The following is a 15,814-nucleotide window of genomic DNA, read 5'->3' on the forward strand; positions in this document are numbered from 1 at the left end:
TACGTCGACGCACAACCACTGAGCCCCGCCGGTCTGGCGTAGATATGTTAATAAGACTACAGATTCCACTCCCAGCTGGGGTGGCTCCGTGGTTGAGCGTCAACCTAGGAACCAGGAGGCCAGGGTTCGATTCCCGGTCAAGGGCACAGGCCTGGGTTGCGGGCTCCATCCCCAGTCGGGGGCGTGCGGGAGGCAGCCGGTCCATGATTCTCTCGCACCATTTATGCTCCTATCTCTCTCTCTTCGTCTCTGAAATCAGTACAAAATAAATAAATCCTATATAATAAAAGGCTAATATGCAAATGGTCCCTCTGGGAGTTTGTCCGACCGGGAGTTCGACCGCTCGCTCTGACATGTGCTGGCCACCAGGGGGCGATGTCGACCGAGGGAAGGGACCCTTTCCATGCAAACATTTCGTGCACTGGGCCTCTAGCAACTGAATAAAAACAATACAGATCCGTGAACGGGCGGGATTCTCTTTGCCTTATTCTTTCATTTCTTTAAAAAATATATATTTTCTTGATTTTTTCACAGAGAGGAAGGGAGAGGGATAGAGAGTTAGACACATGGATGATGAGAGAGAAACATCGATCGGCTGCCTCCTGCACGCCCCCCACTGGGGATGTGCCTGCAACCCAGGTCCATGCCCTTGACCGGGAATCGAACCCGGGACCCTTGAGTCTGCAGGCGGACGCTCTATCCACTGAGCCACACCGGCCAGGGCTGCTTTCAGTTTTGGGGTGGCCGGTTGCACAATCGCTTTTGTCAGAAGCGAGGGAGGAGGAGGCGATAGTTGACAGCCGGTCTCGATCAGGGAGGAGGGAGGGGGGGACCTCAGGCAGCTGCCAGGGGCTTTCCGAGGTGTTGGGGAGAAGCCATTTCTCGAAGCTCAGGCTCGGGGGACAGCTGTTCCCTTCTGGTTCCTGGGGGGACAGCGACGCCGACATGCCTCACAGTGTCAATCAGTCAGCGGTTCTCAACCTGTGGGTCGCGGCCCCTCTGGGGGTCGAACGCCCCTTTCCCTGGGGTCGCCTGAGACCTCCGGAAAACACATCTATAATCACATATTGTTTTTGTGATCGATCACTGAGCTTTCATGGTGTTCGATGTGTCACCATGAAAATCCATCCTGCAGATCAGATGTTTCCATGACGATTCGTAACAGCAGCCACATGACAGCGATGATGTAGCCACGAGAATAATGTTATGGTTGGGGGTCCCCACAGCATGGGGAGCTGTGTTCAAGGGTCGCGGCCTGAGGAAGGTTGAGAACCACTGATATAGATACAGATATAGATATAGATATAGATATAGATATACATATAGATATAGATATAGATAATAGAGCTAGATATAGATATAGATGACATAGATATAGATATAGATGATATAGATATAGCTATAAATGATATAGATATAGATATAGAGATAGATATAGATATAGATATAGATGATACAGATATAGATGATGATATAGATATAGATGATATAGATATAGATATAAATATAGAGATAGATAATAGAGATAGATATAGATATAGATACAGAGATAGATGATATAGATATAGATATAGATACAGATATAGATGATATAGATGTAGATATAGATGATATAGATATAGCTATAGATGATATAGATATAGATATAGATACAGATATAGATGATATAAATATAGATATAGATGATATAGATATAGATGATATAGATATAGATGATATAGATATAGATACTATAGATATAGATACTATAGATATAGATACGATAGCTATAGATACTATAGATATAGATATAGATATAGATATAGATATAGATATAGATATAGATATAGATATAGATATAAATGATATAGATATAGATATAGTGATGAAGTAGCTACGGAAATAATTTTATGGTTGGGGGTCCCCACAACATGAGGAGCTGTATTCAAGGGTCGCAGCGTTAGGACGGTTGAGAACCACTGGTCTAACTGGTCCTCATGCCTGGCTGGCCCGTGTGGCTCAGTGGTTGATCATCAACCTAGGAACCAGGAGGTCAGGGTTCGATTCCCAGTCAAGAGCACATGCCCAGGTTGCAGGCTCAATCCCCCGTAGGGGGCGTGCAGGAGGCGGCCGATCCATGATTCTCTCTCATCATGGATGTTTCTCTCTCTCTCTCTATCTCCCTTCCTCTCTCTGAAATCAATAAAAATATGTTTTTTTTATAAAATAAAGAATTAAAATAAAAAAAAAGCACAGAACCGAATAGTTTTATATTCCTATGAAACTGTATTTTTAAGCCAATCTGGTCTTTTCTGAAGGGGACATGGAATATTCAAGTTTCCTGTCTCTCTCTATGGACCACCCACAACAATTCTTCAGAAATCCCCAGGATGACATAACATTTGAATACCATCGGCTTCGAAAATGCTGGTTTTGCTTTCTTTCCTCAAATGCATTCCTTTTTTTAAAAAATGAGAATACTTAATACTTTGGCTCTGATGGGGGATTTCCGCAGAAGCATTGAGTAATCGCTTGGTCAGCAAGAAATCGACATAGCGGGTGATGTTTATCCTTGTTCGGTAAAGAGAGAGACGTTTAAACCTAGACAGACAACAGACAAGGAGGAACGGGTGGGCGTCACGCACAGACATATCGAGATGCATCACCCAATATCTAGTCAAATGAAGAAGCATTTTCTTCATTTTCAACGATATCTGCGGTATTCTAAAGCTGGTCGTAAAGACAGCCAGTCATCCGCACACACCCAGGCAGCCCAGAGGGTCCCCAACAAGACGAACCCAAAGAGGCCCACACCAAGACACATCATCATTAAGATGCCGAGGGCTAGAGACAGTGATAGATTCTTAAAGGCAGCAAGAGGAAAGCAGGTAGTCACCTACGAGGCAGCGCCCATACGCGTGTCAGCTGATTTCTCAACAGAAGCTATGCAGGCCGGAAGGGAGTCGTAAGAAACATTCAGTGTGCCCTGGCCTGTGTGGCTCAGTGGATAGAGCATTGGCCTGCGGACTGAAGGGTCCCGGGTTCGATTCCCGGTCAAGGGCATGGACCTTGGTTGCGGGCACATCCCCAGCGGGGGGCGTGCAGGAGGCGGCGGATCAATGTTTCTCTCTCATCGATGTTTCTAACTCTCTATCCCTCTCCCTTCCTCTCTGTAAAAAAATCAATAAAATATATTTAATAAATAAAAAATAATTCTTTATTGTTGAAAGTATAACATAAATCTATAAATATATTTAGAAACTAAATAAATTATTATCTACTTGCTGGGAAGTTTATCAGGTTCAAAAGGACCTTCTGTTTCATTTCCTTGAAAAAAATATGCATTTAAGAATAATTGAGCCCCAGTCGGTTTGGCTCAGCGGATAGAGCATGGGCCTGTGGACTGAAGGGTCCCGGGTTTGATTCCCGGTCAAGGGCACATGCCCGGGTTGCGGGCTCGATCCCCAGTAGGGGGCGTGCAGGAGGCGGCCGATCCATGATTCTCTCTCGTCATTAATGTTTCTATCTCTCCCTCTCCCTTCCTCTCTGAGATCAATAAAAAATATATATACAAAAACTAAAAAACAAAACATTGTTCCTCTAAAACATATCTGCAGATTTGAGTTGGTTTGAAGACATTCCAACCTGTTTAAGCTACACACACACACACCCCCATCCGCTCTGGGCCCACCTACTTAATGATTGGACTCTAGAAACCTTATGAGATGGAAGAAAGCAGATGTCAGGGAAATCTCTGAAATTCAGTTTCGTCCTTGCCTCACGCTAGGATGTGGGGTGTGGGAAGGGAGGCACGCCCAACGATCTCCGTCTCCCGAATTTGGGCGAAAGTATGTAGAATATCTTCCCCCAGTGACCACCGACGTCCAGATGTTTTATGGGGACATATGTTTATTCTCTTTATAGAAAAGCTCAAAAAAAAAAAAAAGGAGAGAAAAAATGAGGAATTTCAGCAAGCTTGCCAGGGCAGCTGTCTGCAAATGTGATCACAGTATGGTTCTCGATGAGCTTGTGTAGCTTCGGGGTGTCTACACCCAAGCGTGAAGAGCCACGCAGCCATAGCAGGTCTGGCTAAATGGATAGAGCGTCGGCCTGTGGACTGAAGGATCCTGGGTTCGATTCGCGGTCAAGGGCACAGGCCTGGGTTGCGGGCTCAATCCCCAGTAGGGGGCGTGCAGGAGGCAGCCGATGCATAATTCTCTCTCATCATGGGTGTTTCTCTCTCTCTCTCCCTCCCCCTTCCTCTCTGAAATCAATAAAAAATATCTATACTAATAAAAAGGGTAATATGCTAATTAGACCTAACATCTTCCAGACGACCTTCCGGACGTCCTTCCAGGCTACGCCATGGTGGCCGGACTGAGTTAGAGGCAGTTAGGGGTGACCAGGCCGGCAGGGGAGAGCAGTTAGGCTAAAGGGGGTTCTCAACCTGTGGGTCACGACCCCTTTGGGGGGTCAAAAGACCCTTTCACAGGGTCGCCTATGACTGTTGGAAAACACATCTATAATTAAATATTGTTTTTGTGATTAATCGCTATGCTTTCATTGTGTTCAATTTGTAACCATGAAATTGGGGGTCACCACAGCATGAGGAACTGTATTAAAGGGTCGCAGTGTTAGGAAGGTTGAGAACCACTGAGTTAGGGGAATTAGGCCGGCAGGGGAGGGCAGTTAGGGGGTTCAGGCCGGCAGGGGAGGGCAGTTAGGGGGTTCAGGCAGGCAGGGGAGGGCAGTTAGGGGCGATCAGGCCAGCAGGGAAGAGCAGTTAGGGGGTTCAGGCAGGCAGGGTAGAGCAGTTAGGGGCGATCAGGCCGGCAGGGAAGGGCAGTTAGGGGGCTCAGGCGGGCAGGGTAGAGCAGTTAGGGGCGATCAGGCCAGTAGGGGAGAGCATTTAGGGGCGATCAGGCCGGCAGGGGAGAGCAGTTAGGGGCGATCAGGCCTGCAGGGGAGAGCAGTTAGGGGCGATCAGGCCAGCAGGGGAGGGCAGTTAGGGGCGATCAGGCCTGCAAGGGAGGGCAGTTTGGGGTGATCAGGCCGGCACGGGAGAGCATTTAGGGGCGATCAGGCCAGTAGGGGAGGGCAGTTAGGGGCGATCAGGCCAGCAGGGGAGAGCAGTTAGGGGAGATCAAGCCTGCAGGGGAGAGCAGTTAGGGGAGATCAGGCCAGCAGGGGAGAGCAGTTAGGGGGTTCAGGCCGGCAGGGGAGAGCAGTTAGGGGCGATCAGGCCGGCAGGGGAGGGCAGTTAGGGGCGATCAGGCCAGCAGGCAGGCGAGGGGTTAGGAGCCAGCGGTCCCGGATTGCGAGAGGGATGTCCGACTGCTGGCTTAGGCCCGATCCCGCAGTCGGACATCCCCCGAGGGGTCCCAGATTGGAGAGGTTGCTGGCTGGGCTGAGGGACACCCCCCCTCCAGTGCACGAATTTTGTGCACCGGGCCTCTAGTATAGGCATATATTGGGGTGCCTGGAGGGGAATTTTTTGATATTTGCTAGTGATTATGGGGGAGGGAGGTTGTGTCTCCAATCCAGCAACGATCCCGCATTGAGGTGGGTAGAATGAGCTGGATGTGAACTGAATTTTCGTCTCGATTCTCCTTAATTTGTTCAAGTTTTTCTCTTTTTGTTCATGTCTGGGATTTGGGGGGAGGGGGAGGGAAAGGCAGGGGCGTGCTCCCAGGAGTGAGAGTCCGCCTGATCTGCTCTTTCTGATCTGAAATGACAGGACTTACGTTTCCTGAAGAATTATCACCCTATTTCAATCCTCTATGCCCTAATGGAAATCCTATATGTGTGTGTTTTTTAAAAAATATATATTTTTTTATTTATTTCAGAGAGAGAGAGAGAAACATCCATGAGGAGAGAGAATCATGGACCGGCTGCCTCCTGCACGCCCCCGACTGGGGATGGAGCCCGCAACCCGGGCCTGTGCCCTGGACCGGGAATCGAACCCGGGACCTCCTGGCTCATAGGCCGACGCTCAACCACTGAGCCACCCCAGCCAGGCCGATACGGTTTTTATAAACATCTCCCTATGCCAGGGCCATGGGAGGGCGTTTTAAAGGATCATCTATGCTATTCACAAATTTTTCCAACGTTTGAATGAGGTGACACAGGATTGGCAGGAAAATCAAGGCATCCTGTAAAACTGAATCTTTTGTGTGTTTTGTTTTTTTTTAAAAAAAAAATTGAATTTTAGGCTCATTGTACGGGGGCGGCGGGGGGAGGAGTGGGGACATTCGGGGGCAAGTCGGGAAGTTAAAAAATCTAATTTTCTTCTGTGCCGAGCGCGAAGGCCGGGGAAGTTGCTTGCTTCCAGGATTAGAAAGCCTTTCAAACCTCATGCGTTTGCTGTTTTGATCTTCATGGAAATCTCTTCCAGATTTCTTACCCGTAGGAAAAAAGAGAGAGAGAGAGAGAGAGAGAGAGAGAGAGAGAGAGAGAGAGAGAGAGAGGCTCTGGGCTCATGGTCTTAGCCAAGCGAGATCAAAATAGCATATTAAATGCTCCCCAAAGACGCCTTGTACATACAAGAAATATTCGGTGAGTTAATAGGAAGAAAATCAGAAGCAGACGGATTCCGCCTTCAGGTTACGCAAGCGTTTTTTTAACCGTTTAGCAGGCGAGGGGTTCGTGGCCGGGAGACGCATGGAAACTGCCCGTCAGCCACAGAGAAGCCCTTTATTTAATTTCTTAGGTTTTTCCAAAAAAAAAAAAAAAAATATATATATATATATATATATATATATATTGATTTCAGAGAGAGAGGGAGAGGGAGAGACAGAGAGAGAGAGACGTCCATGATGAGAGAGAATCAGGCATCGGCCGCCTCCTGCATGCCCCCCACTGGGGATCGAACCCGCAACCCGGCGCATGTGCCCTTGACTGGGAATCGAACCCAGGACCTCCTGGTTCCTAGGTGGATCGATGCTCAAACCACCGAGCCACACCAGCTGGGCCCAAAAGAATAAACTTTAAAAAAAAAAAAAATCTCAATTTTGGCCCCGGCTGGTGTGGCTCAGTGGGTAGAGCGACGGCCATGAAGATGAACCCGCAACCTAGGGCATGTGGCCCGTGACCGGGAATCGAACCCAGGACACTTCAGTCCGCAGGCCGAGGCTCTATCCACTGAGCCACCCTGGCTAGGGCTTTTCCATTGATTTTTTAATGAGAGTGAACGAGAGAGAGAGTAAGAGAGAGAGAGAAACATTGATGTGAGAGAGACCCATGGATTAGTTGCCTCCGTACAAGCCCCCCACCCCCAGGGCCAGGGATCCAACCTGCAACCGGGGTAGATGCCTTTAACAGGATTCGAACCCGGGACCCTTCCGTCCCCAGGCCGAGGCTCTACCCACTGAGCCACACCAGCCAGCGCTCTGCGGCCCCAGCCACGTGGAAGACAGGAAATCTTCAGGGCAGATCCCAGAGGGCACCCCGCCCCCCTCCACACCCTACGCCCCGCCCGAGCCCCCCGAGTTGGGAGGACGTGTGCGTGTTTAACGAGTGAGGTCACCCCCTGCCCCCACCCCACACACAGGGTCCAGCTCACGCCGTTGCCTATAAATAGGACCCTCGTCAACTTCAATCGCTGGGTCGTTAATTTCTGCTGCGGAAGCCGATGTTAAAAAGGGAGGTAGGAGGGGCTGCACCATCTGGGTGCCACCTGCCTAGAAGAAAGAGCGTTCCTTAAAAAAAAAAAATAAAAAAAAATATATATATCCCCAAATTCACACATGATTTGCAATTCATGCATGAATTTTGGGATACTCTCTATATATACACTAGAGGCTGGGTGCACAAAATTCGTGCACTGGGGTGGGGGGTCCCTCAGCCTGGCCTGCACCCTCTCCAATCTGGGACTGCTGGCTCCTAACCACTCACCTGCCTGCCAGCCTGATCGCCCCTAACTGCCCTCCTCTGCCGGCATGATCGCCCCCTAACTACCCTCCCCTGCCGGCCTGATCGCCCCTAACTGCCCTCCCTTGCTGGCCTGATCGCCTCTAACTGCCCTCCTCTGCCGGCCTGATCGCCCCCTAACTACCCTCCCCTGCCGGCCTGATCGCCCCTAACTGCCCTCCTCTGCCGGCATGATCGCCCCCTAACTACCCTCCCCTGCCGGCCTGATCGCCCCTAACTGCCCTCCCTTGCTGGCCTGATCGCCCCTAACTGCCCTCCTCTGCCGGCATGATCGCCCCCAACCGCCCTCCCCTGCCGGCCTGATCGCCCCTAACCGCCCTCCCCTGCCGGCCTGATCGCCGCTAACTGCCCTCCCCTGCCGGCCTGATCGCCCCTAACTGCTCTCCCCTGCCGGCCTGATCGCCCCTAACTGCCCTCCCCTGCCGGCCTGATCGCCCCTAACTGCTCTCCCCTGACGGCCTGATCGCCCCCAACTGCCCTCCCCTGCCGGCCTGATCGCCCCCAACCGCCCTCCCCTGCCGGCCTGATCGCCCCTAACTGCCCTCCACTGCCGGCCTGATCGCCCCCAACCGCCCTCCCCTACCAGCCTGATCGCCCCCAACCGCCCTCCCCTGCCGGCCTGATCGCCCCTAACCGCCCTCCCCTGCCGGCCTGATCGCCGCTAACTGCCCTCCCCTGCCGGCCTGATCGCCCCTAACTGCTCTCCCCTGCCGGCCTGATCGCCCCTAACTGCCCTCCCCTGCCGGCCTGATCGCCCCTAACTGCTCTCCCCTGACGGCCTGATCGCCCCCAACTGCCCTCCCCTGCCGGCCTGATCGCCCCCAACCGCCCTCCCCTGCCGGCCTGATCGCCCCTAACCACCTCCTACTCTGCCCCCTCCACCGTGGCATTGTCCGAAAGGACGACCGGAAGACGACCGGTCAGCCTGGTCTAATTAGCATATTACCTTTTATTGGTAAAGTTTCTTATTAGTGTCAGAGAGGAAGGGAGAGAAAGATAGCAGCTTCCATGTTGAGAGAGAATCAGGGACCCGCCGCCTCCTGCTCGCCCCCTACTGGGCAACCCAGGCATATGCCCTTGACCGGGAATCGAACCCGGGACCTCCGGGTTCCTAGGTGGACGCTCTAACCACTGAGCCACGCTGGCCAGGGCCTGACACTGGCTTATAGCAGAGTCAGCATCATGCCTTTTTCCTGGAAAAAAAAAAAAAACATCCCTCGGGCCTGCAGATGGGTGGCCGGCGCCCAGCGGTCTGCGAGGGACAGCTGCTGGCGGCCGGAAGCTTTTTTTCTCCACTTTTTCATTTTTTCTCCACTTTTTCATTTTTTTCTCCACTTTTTTTCTCTGTGTCATCATTTTCTCGGGGACCCCTCCCTGCGGCTGACGTTCCCCAAGCGAAGAGCCGGCCTTTATTTTTAACGTCCCAGCCCCCAGAGGTCGCTGAATCAGACGCACAATTAGACTTCTAGCCCCGGCCGGTGTGGCTCAGTGGGTAGAGCGTCCGCCTGCGGACTGCGGGGTCCCGGGTTCGATTCCCGGTCAAGGGCACAGGCACATTCCCAGGAGGGGGCGTGCAGGAGGCGGCCGATCCGTGATTCTCTCTCATCATGGATGTTTCTCTCTCTCTGTCCGTTCCTCTCTTTCTAAAAAATCAATAAAAACATTTAAAAAAATATAATAAAGAAGAGCCAGAGGAAAAGAAATATTTCAGAATATTTCCTGTGGTTGGCGGGTTTTTAATATTTCCTACCACTGTTGTGAGATTAGACGATGTCAGCTGAGTTTTGGAAACATGATTATATTTAAAATCGTGTTTTTTTGAGATATTAATGTTTATTGCATGTAATATTATGTTTAAGGTCGTTTTTCTCGAATAATTGGTGTTGATTGGATGTAGCATTATTATATTGAAGACTGTTTTCCTTGAGATATTAATGTTTACTGCATGTAATGTATTTAAAATTATTTTCTTGAAGTATTAATGTTTATTGCATGTAATGTCATTATATTTAAAATCATTCTTTCTTGAAATACTAAATTTATTTCATGTAATATATTTAAAATTATTTTCTTGAAATATTAATGTTTATTGCATGTAACATCATTACATTTAAACTCATTTTTCTTGACATATTAATATTTATTGCATATATTTAAAATTTTCTTGAAATATTAATGTTTTTTGCATGTAATGTATTTAAAATTATTTTCTTGAAGTATTAATGTTTATTGCATGTAACGTCATTATATTTAAAATCATTTTTTCTTGAAATATTAATATTTATTGCATGTAATATATTTAAAATTATTTTCCTGAAGTATTAATGTTTATTGCATGTAACGTCATTATATTTAAAATCATTTTTTCTTGAAATATTAATATTTATTGCATGTAATATATTTAAAATTATTTTCTTGAAATATTAATATTTATTGCATGTAACATCATTATATTTAAAATCATTTTTCTTGAAATATTAATGTTTATTGCATGTAATATATTTAAAATTATTTTCTTGAAATATTAATGTTTATTGCATGTAACAGCATTACATTTAAAATCATTTTTCTTGAAATATTAATATTTATTGCATGTAACATCATTACATTTAAAATCTTTTTTCTTAAAGTATTAATGTTTATTGCTTGTAACATTATTATGTTTAAGACTGTTTTCCTTGAGATACTAATGTTTATTGCATGTAATGTATTTAAAATTATTTTCTTGAAATATTAATATTTATTGCATGTAACATCATTATATTTAAAATCATTTTTCTTGAAATATTAATATTTATTGCATGTAATATATTTAAAATTATTTTCTTGAAATATTAATATTTATTGCATGTAATATATTTAAAATTATTTTCTTGAAATATTAATATTATTGCATGTAATATATTTAAAATTACTTTGTTGAAATATTAATATTTATTTCATGTAATATATTTAAAATTACTTTGTTGAAATATTAATATTTATTTCATGTAATATATTTAAAATTATTTTCTTGAAATATTGTTTATTGCATGTAAGATATTTAAAATTATTTTCTTGAAATATTAATATTATTGCATGTAATATATTTAAAATTATTTTCTTGAAATATTAATATTTATTGCATGTAATATATTTAAAATTATTTTCTTGAAATATTAATATTTATTGCATGTAATATATTTAAAATTATTTTCTTGAAATATTAATGTTTATTGCATGTAATATATTTAAAATTATTTTCTTGAAATATTAATATTTATTGCATGTAATATATTTAAAATTATTTTCTTGAAATATTAATATTTATTGCATGTAATATATTTAAAATTATTTTCTTGAAATATTAATGTTTATTTCATGTAATATATTTAAAATTACTTTCTTGAAATATTAATATTTATTTCTAAAATTATTTTCTTGAAACATTGTTTATTGCATGTAACGTCATTACCAGGTTGCACGGTCCCCAGTAGGGGGCGTGCAGGAGGCCGCCGATCAATGATTCTCTCTCATCATTAATATCTCTCTCTCTCCCTCTCCCTTCCTCCCTGAAATCAATAACAATGTATTTTAAAAGTAACGATAACAGCTGGGCCCTCACGGCTCAGTGGATGAGCATCGATCGACCTCCGAACCAGGAGGTCAGGGTTCGATTCCCGGCCAGGGGCCCGTGCCCAGGGTTGCGGGTTCGATAAAAAAAAAAAAAAAACATATTAAAAACAAAAAGAGCCCAATTGCCCACAGAAATGGAAAAAGCCGTCCTCTCTGTGAGTCCAGCCAGGCCGGCGTTGGCCCGGAGAAATCACCCCCCACCCCCTGTACCCCCACACCCACCCCCTGTACCCCCTGAATCAACAGCCCCTGGTCAGGGGGTGAGCCGTTCAATTATTATTCTTCAACCCTAGGAGGCGGTAGGAAGGGGATCTGGTGTTTATTTTTCTACACAAAATAATATGGACAAATGTCAGGCGGCGGCAGGAGGAGGAGGAGGGAGGGTCGGAAGGAGTGGGAATAGGATCAGACTTTTGCAAAAAATGAGCCCCGATCGGGGTGTCTCCGGGGCCCTCTGTCTACAGACCCGTTCCAATCCTTGGGGTCCCTTCTGCGTAGGATGGTGTCCTGGCCTCGGGGAGGGGGGGGGTCGGACAATGGCCAGCCCAGAGACAAATCCAAGTGCAGTAGATGTAGGGGGTCCCCCGCCTCACTCCCCCCCAAAAGAATGTATATGATTAGCCCTGGCCGGTGTGGCTCAGTGGTTAGAGCGTCGGCCTGCAGACGGGAGGGTCCCGGGTTCGATTCCCGGACACAAATCCAAGTCCAATAGATTTAGGGGGTCCCCTCATCACCCCCCCCCACAAAATAATGTATATGATTAGCCCTGGCCGGTGTGGCTCAGTGGTTAGAGCGTCGGCCTGCAGACTGAAGGGTCCCGGGTTCTATTCCCGGACACAAATCCAAGTCCAGTAGATATAGGGGGTCCTCCCTCACCTCCCCCCGAAATAATGTATATGATTAGCCCTGGCCGGTGTGGCTCAGTGGTTAGAGCGTCGGCCTGCGGATGGAAGGGTCCCGAGTTCGATTCCCGGACACAAATCCAAGTCCAGTAGATTTAGGGGGCCCCTCATCACTCCCCCAAAATAATGTATATTATTAGCTCTGGCCGGTGTGGCTCAATGGTTAGAGCGTCGGCCTGTGGACGGAAGGGTCCCAGGTTTCATTCCCGGACACAAACCCAAGTCCAGTACACATAGCGGGTCCTCCCTCACCTCCCCCCAAAATAATGTATATGATTAGCCCTGGCCGGTATGGCTCAGTGGTTAGAGCGTCGGCCTGCGGACTGAAGGGTCCCGGGTTCGATTCCCGGACACAAATCCCAAGTCCAGTAGACATAGGGGGTCCTCCCTCACCTCCCCACCCCAAAATAATGTATATGATTAGCCCTGGCCGGTGTGGCTCAGTGGTTAGACCGTTGGCCTGCGGACTGGAGGGTCCCGGGTTCGATTCCCGGACACAATCCCAAGTCCAGTAGATATAGGGGATCCTCCCTCACCCCCCCCCCCGAAAAGAATGTATATGATTAGCCCTGGCCGGTGTGGCTCAGTGGTTAGACCGTCGGCCTGCGGACTGAAGGGTCCTGGGTTCTATTCCCGGACACAAATCCAAGTCCAATAGATTTAGGGGGTCCCCTCATCACCCCCCCAAAAATGTATATGATTAGCTCTGGCCGGTGTGGCTCAGTGGTTAGACCGTCGGCCTGCGGACTGAAGGGTCCCGGGTTCTATTCCCGGACACAAATCCAAGTCCAATAGATTTAGGGGGTCCCCTCATCACCCCCCAAAATAATGTATATGATTAGCCCTGGCCGGTGTGGTTCAGTGGTTAGCGCTTCGGCCTGCGGACCGAGGGGTCCCGGGTTCGATTCCCGGTCAAGGGCACAGGCCCGGGTTGCGGGCTCGAACCCCAGCAGGGGGCGTGCAGGAGGCGGCCGGTCCATGGTTCACTCTTATCATTGGCTTGTGGCTCGGTCCCCGACTACCCAAGTCCCCGCCTGCTGCGCACGCAGCCTCCTGCTGATTGGTCGTTAGGTGTGAGAGCCTCTAGCTCATTTGCATATTGCCCTTTTATTAGTATAGATGTTTCTTTCTCTCTCCCTTCCTTCTCTGAAATCAATTTTTAAAAAATATATTTTATTGATTTTTTATAGGGAGGAAGGGAGAGGAATAGAAACATCGATCAGCTGCCTCCCGCACGCCCCCTACTGGGGATGTGCCCGCCACCAAGGTCCATGCCCTTGATCAGGATTCGAACCCGGGACCCTTCACTCCACAGGCTGAAGAGCTAACCACTGAGCCACACCGGATAGGGCTGAATTATTTATTTAAAAAAATAAAAAAAAATTCAAAAAGAAATATATTTTTTGGGGGGGAGACACCCCGTATTTTATTTTTTCTCTCTCCGGCACTGAGAGCTTCTGCTGATTCCGGGATAAAATCCAAACCCTGGGAGGAAGAGGTTTTACTTTCTGAGCAAAAAAAAAAAATAATAATAATAATAAAATAAAAAACCAACGCCCAGGGGTCCCGGGTGGGTTTCCGTTCGTGTCATTGTTTGAGGTTCTCGTCCGGGAAAATCCGTTTTCTCCGCCAATTGCCCCCCTGGTCCCCCCCTCTCCCGGGAGCCCCCCGTCCTTCATGAATGAGACTCTTTGTCCCTCTCACGCGTGAATTTCTGCATTTCTGGACGTCCACCCCGTCCGGTTGGACCGCCTTCCGGGCAAGAGGCCGGCCCGCGGAGACGGTGGCCGGGGGTGAGTCTGGGCTCCCGGGCCACGGGAGACGGGGCTGCCGCCGCCGATGCAACCACGGGAGGGCCCCGGCCGGTGTGGCTCAGTGGTTAGAGCGTCGGCCTGTGCAGACCGAAGGGTCCCGGGTTCGATTCCCGGTCAAGGGCTCCTCCCAGGCCCGGGCCCGGGTCGATGTGTCTCTGTCACATCAACGTTTCTCTCTCTGACACTCGCTCCAAACATCATTGGATTTTAGTGGGTGTGGCTCAGTGGTTAGAGCGTCGGCCCTGCGGAATGAAGGGTCCCGGGTTCGATTCCCGGTCAAGGGCTCCTCCCTGGCCCGGGCCCCGGTCGATGTGTCTCTCTCACATCAATGTTACTCTCTCTCTCTGACATTCGCTCTAAACATCATTATACTCCAGCTGGTGAGGCTCAGTGGTTAGAGCGTCGGCCCTGCGGAATGAAGGGTCCCGGGTTCGATTCCCGGTCAATGGCTCCTCCCTGGCCCGGGCCCCGGTCGATGTGTCTCTCTCACATCAACGTTACTCTCTCTCTCTGACACTCGCTCCAAATATCATTGGATTCTAGCGGGTGTGGCTCAGTGGTTAGAGCGTCGGCTTGTGCAGACGGGTCCCGGGTTCGAGTCCCGATCAAGGGCTCCTCCCAGGCCGGGGCCCCGGTCGATGTGTCTTATATCAACGTTACTCTCTCTCTGACACTCGCTCCAAACATCATTGGACTCCAGCGGGTGTTGCTCAGTGGTTAGAGCGTCGGCCCTGCGGAAAGAAGGGTCCCGGGTTCGATTCCCGGTCAAGGGCTCCTCCCAGGCCCGGGCCCCGGTCGATGTGTCTCTCTCACATCAACGTTTCTCTCTCTCTCTGACACTCGCTCCAAACATCACTGGACTCTAGCTGGTGTGGCTCAGTGGTTAGAGCGCCGGCCCGGCGGAATGAAGGGTCCCGGGTTCGATTCCCGGTCAATGGCTCCTCCCTGGCCCGGGCCCCGGTCGATGTGTCTCTCTCACATCAACGTTACTCTCTCTCTCTGACACTCGCTCCAAATATCATTGGATTCTAGCGGGTGTGGCTCAGTGGTTAGAGCGTCGGCTTGTGCAGACGGGTCCCGGGTTCGAGTCCCGATCAAGGGCTCCTCCCAGGCCGGGGCCCCGGTCGATGTGTCTTATATCAACGTTACTCTCTCTCTGACACTCGCTCCAAACATCATTGGACTCCAGCGGGTGTTGCTCAGTGGTTAGAGCGTCGGCCCTGCGGAAAGAAGGGTCCCGGGTTCGATTCCCGGTCAAGGGCTCCTCCCAGGCCCGGGCCCCGGTCGATGTGTCTCTCTCACATCAACGTTTCTCTCTCTCTCTGACACTCGCTCCAAACATCACTGGACTCTAGCTGGTGTGGCTCAGTGGTTAGAGCGCCGGCCCGGCGGAATGAAGGGTCCCGGGTTCGATTCCTGGTCAAGGGCTCCTCCCAGGCCCGGGCCCTGGTCGATGTGTATCTCTCACATCAACGTTACTCTCTCTCTGACACTCGCTCCAAACATCATTGGATTCTAGCGGGTGTGGCTCAGTGGTTAGAGCGTTGGCTTGTGCAGACGGGTCCCGGGTTCGAG

The sequence above is a fragment of the Myotis nattereri genome (assembly GCF_964212035.1).
Source record: "Myotis nattereri genome assembly, chromosome: Y".
NCBI classification, from domain to species: Eukaryota; Metazoa; Chordata; class Mammalia; order Chiroptera; family Vespertilionidae; genus Myotis; species Myotis nattereri.